Source organism: Mobula hypostoma, chromosome X2 (assembly GCF_963921235.1).
Source record: "Mobula hypostoma chromosome X2, sMobHyp1.1, whole genome shotgun sequence".
NCBI classification, from domain to species: Eukaryota; Metazoa; Chordata; class Chondrichthyes; order Myliobatiformes; family Myliobatidae; genus Mobula; species Mobula hypostoma.
The window spans coordinates 12,931,805-12,944,221 of NC_086129.1; positions in this window are offsets into that span (position 1 = coordinate 12,931,805).

A 12,417-nucleotide genomic window follows, 5' to 3' on the forward strand; every position below is an offset into this window, starting at 1 on the left:
CACGAGAGACCACGTGAGAAAGCGAGCGCGAGAGAACACGTGAGAGAGCGAGCGCGAGACCACGTGAGAGAGCGAGAAAGCGAGCGCGAGAGACCACGTGAGAGAGCGAGAAAGCGAGCGCGAGTGTCCACGAGAGAGAGCGAGAAAACGAGCGCGAGAGAGCGAGCGCGAGTGTCCACGTGAGAGAGCGAGAAAGCGAGCGCGAGAGAGCGAGCGCGAGTGTCCACGAGAGAGAGCGAGAGAGCAAGCGCGAGTGTCCACGAGAGAGAGCGAGAAAGCGAGCGCGAGAGAGCGTGCGCGAGTGTCCACGAGAGAGAGAGCGAGAAAGCGAGCGCGAGAGAGCGAGTGCGAGTGTCCACGAGAGAGAGAGCGAGAAAGCAAGCGCGAGTGACCACGTGAGAGAGAGCGAGAAAGCGAGCGCGAGTGACCACGAGAGAGCGAGAAAGTGAGCGAGAGAGAGTGACCGACCGTGAGAGTGACCGACCGCGAGAGAGCGAGCGTGAGAGCGACCACGCGTGAGAGAGAGAGAGAGAGAGAGAGAGAGAGAGAGAGCGACCGCGTGACCGAGCGAGAGAGAGAGAGAGAGCGAGCGCGATAGAGAGAGAGCACGAGAGCGAGCGCGATAGAGAGAGAGCGAGAGAGCGAGCGAGAGAGCGAGCGAGAGAGCGACCGAGAGAGAGCGAGCGCGAGAGCGAGAGAGCGACCGAGAGAGAGCGAGCGCGAGTGTCCACGAGAGAGCGAGAGAGCGAGCGCGAGAGACCACGTGAGAGAGCGAGAGAGCGAGCGCGAGAGACCACGTGAGAGCGAGAGAGCGAGCGCGAGAGACCACGTGACAGCGAGAGAGCGAGAAAGCGAGCGCGAGTGTCCACGTGAGAGAGCGAGCGCGAGTGTCCACGAGAGAGAGAGCGAGAAAGCGAGCGCGAGAAAGCGAGCGCGAGTGTCCACGAGAGACCACGTGAGAAAGCGAGCGCGAGAGAACACGTGAGAAAGCGAGCGCGAGACCACGTGAGAGAGCGAGAAAGCGAGCGCGAGAGACCACGTGAGAGAGCGACTAAGCGAGCGCGAGTGTCCACGAGAGAGAGAGAGTGAGAAAGCGAGAGCGAGAGAGCGAGCGCGAGTGACCACGTGAGAGAGAGCGAGAAAGCAAGCGCGAGAGAGCGAGCGCGAGTGACCACGTGAGAGAGAGCGAGAAAGCGAGCGCGAGAGAGCGAGCGCGAGTGTCCACGAGAGAGAGAGCGAGAAAGCGAGCGCGAGAAAGCGAGCGCGAGTGTCCACGAGAGAGAGCGAGAAAGCAAGCGCGAGAGAGCGAGTGCGAGTGTCCACGAGAGAGAGAGAGCGAGAAAGCAAGCGCGAGTGACCACGTGAGAGAGAGAGAGAGAGAGAGAGAGAGAGAGAGACCGAGAGAGAGAGAGCGAGCGACCGAGAGCGACCACGTGCGAGAGAGTGAGAAAGCGAGCGTCCGCGAGAGAGAGAGCGAGAGAGCGAGCGCGAGAGAGAGCGCGAGTGTCCACGAGAGAGAGAGCGAGAGAGCGAGCGCGAGTGTCCACGAGAGAGAGAGCGAGCGCGAGTGTCCACGAGAGAGAGAGAGCGAGAGAGCGAGCGCGAGACAGCGAGCGCGAGTGTCCACGAGAGAGCGAGCGCGAGACAGCGAGCGCGAGTGTCCACGAGACAGCGAGCGCGAGACAGCGAGCGCGAGTGTCCACGAGAGAGAGAGAGAGCGAGAGAGCGAGCGCGAGTGTCCACGAGAGAGAGAGCGAGAAAGCGAGCGCGAGAGAGCGAGCGCGAGCGTCCGCGAGAGAGAGAGCGAGAGAGCGAGTGCGAGAGAGCGAGCGCGAGTGTCCACGAGAGAGAGAGCGAGAGAGCGAGCGCGAGACAGCGAGCGCGAGTGTCCACGAGAGAGAGTGCGAGAGAGCGAGCGCGAGTGTCCACGAGAGAGAGAGCGAGAAAGCGAGCGCGAGAAAGCGAGCGCGAGTGTCCACGAGAGAGCGAGAAAGCGAGCGCGAGAGAGCGAGCGCGAGCTTCCGCGAGAGAGAGAGCGAGAAAGCGAGCGCGAGAAAGCGAGCGCGAGTGTCCACGAGAGAGAGCGAGAAAGCAAGCGCGAGAGAGCGAGTGCGAGTGTCCACGAGAGAGAGAGAGCGAGAAAGCAAGCGCGAGTGACCACGTGAGAGAGAGAGAGAGAGAGAGAGAGAGAGAGAGAGAGAGACCGAGAGAGAGAGAGCGAGCGAGCGACCGAGAGCGACCACGTGCGAGAGAGCGAGAAAGCGAGCGTGAGAGAGTGAGCGCGAGCGTCCGCGAGAGAGAGAGCGAGAGAGAGAGAGCGCGAGTGTCCACGAGAGAGAGCGAGAGAGAGAGCGCGAGTGTCCACGAGAGAGAGAGCGAGCGCGAGTGTCCATGAGAGAGAGAGCGAGAGAGCGAGCGCGAGCGAGCGCGAGACAGCGAGCGCGAGTGTCCACGAGAGAGCGAGCGCGAGACAGCGAGCGCGAGTGTCCACGAGAGAGAGAGCGAGAGAGCGAGCGCGAGTGTCCACGAGAGAGAGAGCGAGAGAGCGAGCGCGAGAGAGCGAGCGCGAGCGTCCGCGAGAGAGAGAGCGAGAGAGCGAGCGCGAGAGAGCGAGCGCGAGTGTCCACGAGAGAGAGAGCGAGAGAGCGAGCGCGAGACAGCGAGCGCGAGTGTCCACGAGAGAGAGTACGAGAGAGCGAGCGCGAGTGTCCACGAGAGAGAGAGCGAGAAAGCGAGCGCGAGTGTCCACGAGAGAGAGAGCGAGAAAGCGAGCGCGAGTGTCAACGAGAGAGAGAGCGAGAAAGCGAGAGCGAGAAAGCGAGCGCGTGTCCACGAGAGAGAGCGAGAAAGCAAGCGCGAGAGAGCGAGTGTCCACGAGAGAGAGAGAGCGAGAAAGCAAGCGCGAGTGACCACGTGAGAGAGAGCGAGAAAGCAAGCACGAGAGAGCGAGAAAGCAAGCGAGTGACCGACCGCGCGAGAGAGAGAGAGCGCGAGAGCGAGCGCGATAGAGAGAGAGCGAGAGAGTGAGAGCGAGAGAGCGACCGAGAGAGAGAGAGCGAGCGACCGAGAGCGACCACGTGCGAGAGAGCGAGAAAGCGAGCGCGAGAGAGCGAGCGCGAGCGTGAGTGTCCGCGAGAGAGAGAGCGAGAGAGCGAGCGCGAGAGAGAGAGCGCGAGTGTCCACGAGAGAGAGAGAGAGAGAGAGCGAGAGAGCGAGCGCGAGTGTCCACGAGAGAGAGAGCGAGCGCGAGGGAGCGAGCGCGAGTGCCACGAGAGAGAGAGCGAGAGAGCGAGCGCGAGTGTCCACGTGAGAGAGCGAGAGAGCGAGCGCGAGTGTCCACGTGAGAGAGCGAGCGCGAGTGTCCACGAGAGAGAGAGCGAGAGAGCGAGCGCGAGTGTCCACGAGAGAGAGAGCGAGAGAGCGAGCGCGAGAGAGCGAGCGCGAGTGTCCACGAGAGAGAGAGCGAGAGAGCGAGCGCGAGTGACAACGTGAGAGAGCGAGAGAGCGAGCGCGAGTGTCCACGTGAGAGAGCGAGCACGAGTGTCCACGAGAGAGAGAGCGAGAGAGCGAGCGCGAGTGTCCACGAGAGAGAGAGCGAGCGCGAGTGTCCACGGTTGAGAGAGCGAGCGCGAGTGTCCACGAGAGAGAGAGCGAGCGCGAGAGAGCGAGCGCGAGTGTCCACGAGAGAGCGAGAGAGCGAGCGCGAGAGACCACGTGAGAGAGCGAGAGAGCGAGCGCGAGTGTCCACGTGAGAGAGCGCGAGAAAGCGAGCGCGAGTGTCCACGAGAGACCACGTGAGAAAGCGAGCGCGAGAGACCACGTCAGAGAGCGAGAAAGCGAGCGCGAGAGACCACGTGAGAGAGCGAGAAAGAGAGCGCGAGAGACCACGTGAGAGAGCGAGAGAGCGAGCGCGAGAGACCACGTGAGAGAGCGAGAGAGCGAGCGCGAGAGACCACGTGAGAGCGAGAGAGCGAGAGCGAGAAAGCGAGCGCGAGTGTCCACGTGAGAGAGCGAGTGCGAGAAAGCGAGCGCGAGTGTCCACGAGAGAGAGAGCGAGCGCGAGTGTCCACGGTTGAGAGAGCGAGCGCGAGTGTCCACGAGAGAGAGAGCGAGCGCGAGAGAGCGAGCGCGAGTGTCCACGAGAGAGCGAGAGAGCGAGCGCGAGAGACCACGTGAGAGAGCGAGAGAGCGAGCGCGAGAGACCACGTGAGAGCGAGAGAGCGAGCGCGAGTGTCCACGTGAGAGAGCGCGAGAAAGCGAGCGCGAGTGTCCACGAGAGACCACGTGAGAAAGCGAGCGCGAGAGACCACGTCAGAGAGCGAGAAAGCGAGCGCGAGAGACCACGTGAGAGAGCGAGAGAGCGAGCGCGAGAGACCACGTGAGAGAGCGAGAGAGCGAGCGCGAGAGACCACGTGAGAGCGAGAGAGCGAGCGCGAGAAAGCGAGCGCGAGTGTCCACGAGAGAGAGAGCGAGAAAGCGAGCGCGAGTGTCCACGAGAGACCACGTGAGAAAGCGAGCGCGAGAGAACACGTGAGAAAGCGAGCGCGAGACCACGTGAGAGAGCGAGAAAGCGAGCGCGAGAGACCACGTGAGAGAGCGACTAAGCGAGCGCGAGTGTCCACGAGAGAGAGCGAGAAAGCGAGCGCGAGTGTCCACGAGAGAGAGAGAGTGAGAAAGCGAGAGCGAGAGAGCGAGCGCGAGTGACCACGTGAGAGAGAGCGAGAAAGCAAGCGCGAGAGAGCGAGCGCGAGTGACCACGAGAGAGAGCGAGAAAGCAAGCGCGAGTGACCACGTGAGAGAGAGAGAGAGAGAGAGAGCGAGCGACCGAGAGCGACCACGTGCGAGAGAGCGAGAAAGCGAGCGCGAGAGAGCGAGCGCGAGCTTCCGCGAGAGAGAGAGAGAGTGAGCGCGAGCGTCCGCGAGAGAGAGAGCGAGAGAGTGAGCGCGAGAGAGCGAGCGCGAGTGTCCACGAGAGAGAGAGAGCGAGCGCGAGAGAGCGAGCGCGAGTGTCCACGAGAGAGAGAGCGAGAGAGCGAGCGCGAGACAGCGAGCGCGAGTGTCCACGAGAGAGCGAGCGCGAGACAGCGAGCGCGAGTGTCCACGAGAGAGAGAGCGAGAGAGCGAGCGCGAGTGTCCACGAGAGAGAGAGCGAGAGAGCGAGCGCGAGCGTCCACGAGAGAGAGAGCGAGAGAGCGAGCGCGAGCGTCCGCGAGAGAGAGAGCGAGAGAGCGAGAGAGCGAGCGCGAGTGTCCACGAGAGAGAGAGCGAGAAAGCGAGCGCGTGTCCACGAGAGAGAGCGAGAAAGCAAGCGCGAGAGAGCGAGTGCGAGTGTCCACGAGAGAGAGAGAGCGAGAAAGCAAGCGCGAGTGACCACGTGAGAGAGAGCGAGAAAGCAAGCGCGAGAGAGCGAGAAAGCAAGCGAGCGAGTGACCGACTGCGCGAGAGAGAGAGAGCGCGAGAGCGAGCGCGATAGAGAGAGAGCGAGAGCGAGAGAGCGACCGAGAGAGAGCGAGCGACCGAGAGCGACCACGTGCGAGAGAGCGAGAAAGCGAGCGCGAGAGAGCGAGCGCGAGCGTGAGCGTCCGCGAGAGAGAGAGCGAGAGAGCGAGCGCGAGAGAGAGAGCGCGAGTGTCCACGAGAGAGCGAGAGAGCGAGCGTGAGACAGCGAGCGCGAGTGTCCACGAGAGAGAGCGAGCGCGAGAGAGCGAGCGCGAGTGTCCACGAGAGAGAGAGCGAGAGAGCGAGCGCGAGTGTCCACGTGAGAGAGCGAGAGAGCGAGCGCGAGTGTCCACGTGAGAGAGCGAGCACGAGTGTCCACGAGAGAGAGAGCGAGAGCGAGAGAGCGAGCGCGAGTGTCCACGAGAGAGAGAGCGAGAGAGCGAGCGCGAGTGTCCACGTGAGAGAGCGAGAGAGCGAGCGCGAGTGTCCACGTGAGAGAGCGAGCACGAGTGTCCACGAGAGAGAGAGCGAGCGCGAGTGTCCACGAGAGAGAGAGCGAGCGCGAGTGTCCACGAGAGAGAGAGCGAGCGCGAGAGAGCGAGCGCGAGTGTCCACGAGAGAGAGAGTGAGAGAGAGCGAGCGCGAGAGAGCGAGCGCGAGTGTCCACGAGAGAGAGAGCGAGCGCGAGAGAGCGAGCGCGAGTGTCCACGAGAGAGAGAGAGCGAGAGAGCGAGCGCGAGTGTCCATGAGAGAGAGAGCGAGCGCGAGTGTCCACGAGAGAGAGAGCGAGCGCGAGTGTCCACGAGAGAGAGAGCGAGCGCGAGTGTCCACGAGAGCGAGCGCGAGAGTCCACGAGAGAGAGAGAGCGAGAGAGCGAGCGCGAGTGTCCACGAGAGAGAGAGCGAGAGAGCGAGCGCGAGTGTCCACGAGAGAGAGCGAGAGAGCGAGCGCGAGAGAGAGAGCGCGAGTGTCCACGAGACAGAGCGAGAGAGCGAGCGCGAGAGCGAGAGCGCGAGTGTCCACGAGACAGAGCGAGAGAGCGAGCGCGAGAGAGAGAACGCGAGTGTCCACGAGAGAGAGAGCGAGAGAGCGAGCGCGAATGTCCACGAGAGAGAGAGCGAGCGCGAGAGCCCACGAGAGAGAGAGCGAGCGCGAGAGAGCGAGCGCGAGTGTCCACGAGAGAGAGAGAGCGAGCGCAAGAGCGAGCGCGAGTGTCCACGAGAGAGAGAGCGAGCGCGAGAGAGCGAGCGCGAGTGTCCACGAGAGAGAGAGCGAGAGAGCGAGCGCGAGTGTCCACGAGAGAGAGAGCGAGAGAGCGAGCGCGAGACAGCGAGCGCGAGTGTCCACGAGAGAGAGAGCGAGCGCGAGAGAGCGAGCGCGAGTGTCCACGAGAGAGAGAGCGAGAGAGCGAGCGAGCGCGAGTGTCCACAAGAGAGAGAGCGAGCGCAAGAGCGAGCGCGAGTGTCCACGAGAGAGAGAGCGAGCGCGAGAGAGCGAGCGCGAGTGTCCACGAGAGAGAGAGCGAGAGAGCGAGCGAGCGCGAGTGTCCACGAGAGAGAGAGCGAGCGCAAGAGCGAGCGCGAGTGTCCACGAGAGAGAGAGCGAGCGCGAGAGAGCGCGCGCGAGTGTCCACGAGAGAGAGAGCGAGCGCGAGAGAGCGAGCGCGAGTGTCCACGAGAGAGAGAGCGAGAAAGCGAGCGAGCGAGCGCGAGTGTCCACGAGAGAGAGAGAGCGAGAGAGCGAGCGCGAGTGTCCACGTGAGAGAGCGAGCGCGAGAGCGAGCGAGAGTGTCCATGTGAGAGAGCGAGCGCGAGAGAGCGAGCGCGAGTGTCCACGAGAGAGAGAGAGCGCGAGAGAGCGAGCGCGAGTGTCCACGAGAGAGAGAGAGAGCGAGCGCGAGTGTCCACGAGAGAGCGAGCGCGAGAGACCACGTGAGAGCGAGAGAGCGAGCGCGAGAAAGCGAGCGCGAGTGTCCACGAGAGAGAGAGCGAGAGAGCGAGCGCGAGAAAGCGAGCGCGAGTGTCCACGAGAGACCACGTGAGAAAGCGAGCGCGAGAGACCACGTGAGAAAGCGAGCGCGAGACCACGTGAGAGAGCGAGAAAGCGAGCGCGAGAGACCACGTGAGAGAGCGAGAAAGCGAGCGCGAGAGAGCGAGCGCGAGTGACCACGTGAGAGAGAGCGAGAAAGCGAGCGCGAGAAAGCGAGAGAGAGAGCGAGAAAGCGAGCGCGAGAAAGCGAGCGCGAGTGTCCACGAGAGAGAGAGCGAGAAAGCGAGCGCGAGAGACCACGTGAGAGAGCGAGAAAGCAAGCGCGATAGAGCGAGTGCGAGTGTCCACGAGAGAGAGCGAGAAAGCAAGCGCGAGAGAGCGAGTGCGAGTGTCCACGAGAGAGAGCGAGAAAGCAAGAGTGAGTGACCACGTGAGAGAGAGCGAGAAAGCAAGCGAGCGAGAGACCGACCGCGCGAGAGAGTGACCGCGCGAGAGAGAGAGAGAGCGTGACTGCGCGAGAGAGAGAGAGCGCGAGAGCGAGCGCGAGAGAGAGAGCGCGAGAGCGAGAGCGAGAGAGCGAGCGAGAGAGCGAGAGAGCGACCGAGAGAGAGAGAGCGAGCGACCGAGAGCGACCACGTGCGAGAGAGCGAGAAAGCGAGTGCGAGAGAGAGAGCGAGAAAGCGAGCGCGAGTGACCACGTGAGACAGAGCGAGAAAGCAAGCGCGAGAGAGCGAGCGAGAGTGTCCACGAGAGAGAGCGAGAAAGCAAGCGCGAGAGAGCGAGCGCGAGTGACCACGAGAGAGCGAGCGAGAGCAAGCGCGAGAGAGCGAGCGCGAGTGACCACGAGAGAGCGAGCGAGAAAGCAAGCGCGAGAGAGCGAGAGAGTGACCACGAGAGAGAGCGAGAAAGCAAGCACGAGAGAGAGAGCGAGTGACCACAAGAGAGAGCGAGAAAGCAAGAGCGAGAGAGAGCGAGAAAGCAAGCACGAGAGAGTGAGCGTGAGTGTCCACGAGAGAGAGAGAGCGAGCGAGAGTGACCACGAGAGAGCGAGCGCGAGTGTCCACGAGAGCGAGCGAGAAAGCAAGCGCGAGAGAGAGCGCGAGTGTCCACGAGAGAGAGAGCGAGCGAGAGTGACCACGAGAGAGAGCGAGAAAGCAAGCGCGAGAGAGCGAGTGAGAAAGCAAGTGAGAGAGCGAGTGAGAAAGCAAGCGCGAGAGAGCGAGAGCGAGTGACCACGAGAGAGAGAGCGAGAAAGCAAGCGCGAGCAAGTGAGAAAGCAAGTGAGAGAGCGAGCGAGAAAGCAAGTGTGAGAGAGAGAGCGAGTGACCACAAGAGAGAGCGAGAAAGCAAGAGCGAGAGAGAGCGAGAAAGCAAGCACGAGAGAGTGAGCGTGAGTGTCCACGAGAGAGAGAGAGCGAGCGAGAGTGACCACGAGAGAGCGAGCGAGAGTGACCACGAGAGAGAGCGAGAAAGCAAGCGCGAGTGACCACGAGAGAGAGCGAGAAAGCAAGGGTGAGCGAGAAAGCAAGCGCGAGAGAGCGAGCGCGAGTGACCACGAGAGAGAGAGCGAGAAAGCAAGCGCGAGCGAGAGAGAGAGCGAGAAAGCAAGCGCGAGAGAGCGAGCGCGAGTGTCCACAAGAGAGCGAGAAAGCAAGTGCAAGAGAGCGAGCGAGAAAGCAAGCGTGAGAGAGTGAGCGCGAGTGACCACGAGAGAGCGAGAAAGCAAGTGAGAGAGCGAGCGAGAAAGCAAGTGAGAGAGCGCGAGTGTCCACGAGAGCGAGCGAGAAAGCAAGCGCGAGAGAGCGAGCGAGAAAGCAAGCGCGAGAGCGAGCGAGAGAGCAAGCGCGAGAGAGCGAGCGAGAGTGACCACGAGAGAGAGCGAGATAGCAAGCGCGAGAGAGCGAGCGCGAGAAAGCAAGCGCGAGGGTTCGAGCGCGAGTGTCCACAAGAGAGCGAGAAAGCAAGTGCAAGAGAGCAAGCGAGAGTGAGAGCGACCACAAGAGAGAGAGCGAGTGACCACGAGTGAGAGCGAGAAAGCAAGCGCGAGAGAGTGAGCGCGAGAAAGCAAGCGTGAGAGAGTGAGCGCGAGTGACCACGAGAGAGCGAGAAAGCAAGCGCGAGAGAGCGAGTGTCCACGAGAGCGAGCGAGAAAGCAAGTGAGAGAGCGCGAGTGTCCACGAGAGCGAGCGAGAAAGCAAGCGCGAGAGAGCGAGCGAGAAAGCAAGCGCGAGAGCGAGCGAGAGAGACCACGAGAGAGAGCGAGATAGCAAGCGCGAGAGACCACGCGAGAGCGAGAAAGCAAGCGCGAGAGAGCGAGCGCGAGTATCCACGAGAGAGAGAGCGAGAAAGCAAGCGCGAGAGAGCGAGCGCGAGTGACCACGAGAGAGCGAGAAAGCAAGCACGAGAGAGAGAGCGAGAAAGCAAGCACGAGACAGAGCAAGAGCGCGAGAGTTCCAAAAAAAGTCAGAGTGGCAGAGTGTTCCAAAAGAAAATATAAAACGTACGTCACCGCAGACTACACTAAAGTGTAGCCCTGCCTAATAGGGATCAAAAATAATGACAGTGTTGCTCGCTGCACTGTTTGCAACAGTGACTTTTCTGTTGCCCATGGTGGGTTAAGACTGTAAAAGACATGTTGAGGTGAGTTTAACAGGTGTCATTTGTTCATTAGCATAGCTAACGTTATTTAAACTAGCTGACCAGCTGCTAAGGAGCTACTCTATTGCAGACATCCCACCTCTCTCAGAAGACTCCCGCAAATTGATGGTGCTACCTCCCTGAAATGAGTTTTTGCAGGGTGGGATGTCTGTTATCCACAACGCCACCTATCTTAGTATCATCTGCAAACTTACTAATCCAATTTACCACCCCATCATCCAGATCATTAATATATATGACAAAAAAACATTGGACCCAGTACAGATCCCTGAGGCGCACTGCTACACACCATCCTCCAATCTGACACACAGTTATCCACCACTACTCTCTGGCGTCTCCCATCCAGCCACTGCTGAATCCATTTTACTACTTCAATATTAATGCCTAACGATTGAACCTTCCTAACTAACCTTCCGTGTGGAACCTTGTCAAAGGCCTTACTGAAGTCCACATAAACAACATCCACTGCTTTACCCTCATCAACTTTCCTAGTAACCTCATCAAAGAATTCAGTAAGATTTGTCAAACATGACCTTCCACACACAAATACATGTTAACTGTTCCTAATCAGACCCTGTCTATCCAGATAATTATATATACCATCTCTAAGAATACTTTCCATCAATTTACCCACCACTGACGTCAAACTCACAGGCCAATAATTGCTAGGTTTACTCTTCTGCTATTTCCACACTAACTTCCCTCAAGGTCCTAGGGAATATCTTGTCCGGACCCGGAGACTTATCCACTTTTATATTCCTTAAAAGCCCTAGTACTTCCTCCCCTTTAATCGTTGTACTTTCTATAACTACCCTTCTTGTTTCCTTTACCTTACACAATTCAATATCCTTCTCCTTTGTGAATACCGAAGAAAAGAAATGGTTCAAAATCTCCCCCATCTCTTTTGGCTGCGCACATAGCCGTCCGCTCTGATTCTCTAAGGGACCAATTTTATCCCTCACTATCCTTTTGCTATTAATGTAACTGTAGAAACCCTTTGGATTTACTTTCACCTTACTTGCCAAAGCAGCCTCGTATCTTTTAGCTTTTCTAATTTCTTTCTTAAGATTCTTTTTACATTCTTTATATTCCTCGAGCACCTCATTAACTCCAAGCTGCCTATATTTATTGTAGATCCCTCTCTTTTTTCCGAACCAAGTTTCCAATATCCCTTGAAAACCATGGCTCTCTCAAACTTTTAACCTTTCCTTTCAACCTAACAGGAACATAAAGATCCTGTACCCTCAAAATTTCACCTTTAAATTACCTCCATTTCTCTATTATATCCTTCCCATAAAACAAATTGTCCCAATCCACTCCTTCTAAATCCTCAAAGTTAGACTTTCTCCAATCAAAAATCTTAACCCTGGGTCCAGTCCTATCCTTCTCCATAATTATATTGAAACTAATGGTATTGTGATCACTGGACCCAAAGTTATGTTCTGTGTTGTTCTGCCGAGCATTGTGGGCTTGTTATGTTGGTGTCGGAATGTGCAGTGACACTAGCAGGCAGCCCCCAGCACATCTTTGGGTGCGTTGGCATTTAAAACAAGCGACACTGTATGTTTCGAAGTACACATGATAAGTAATTCTGAGTCATGAATCTTGAATCAGGAGTGCGTGAGGAGTGTTGTGGCAGAGATGCTGCCGTTTGGATAGGGTGTTAATGTTAGTCCATCTGCCCGCTCAGGTGCACATTAAATATCGTATTGCACTATTTTGAAGAGCAAGTAAATTGTCCCAGGTAACCCAACGCTTGTTCAATAGCCGACATCACATTAGTTTAAGAAAATAAACTATTTATGCCATTCCAGTGACATTAGAATCTCCAAAGAACCTGTGTGAAAATACACATTCTGCTGTTGTGTGGGCAATGAGGTGGCCAATGTGCATGCAGTACCATACACAAGTTGTAGGCATATATATACACACAGGGAGCCTAAGAACTTTGTACAGTACTGTAGTAATTTTATGTATTACACTGTACTGCTGTTTAAAAAAAAAAATTATGACACATATGAGTGATGATAAACCTGATTCTGATATGGGTCTCTATTGTGGACTGAGAGTGGGGAATCATGGTTGGGAAAGGGGGAAGGAAGAGGGGAGAGAGTGGGAAGCACCAGAGAGACACTCTGTAATGGTCAATAAACCAATTGTTTAGAATCAAATCACCTAGCCTGGTGTCTCAGGGCTGGGTGTGTCTGCACCTGCACCACACCCCCAACCCCCTTGCCCGCCTGCCCCTGGAACTCCTCTGCCACCTATCCCACACCCCTCCCACTGCACTCCCCACTCACTATTCCCAACATCCTATGCTCACGCCAGATT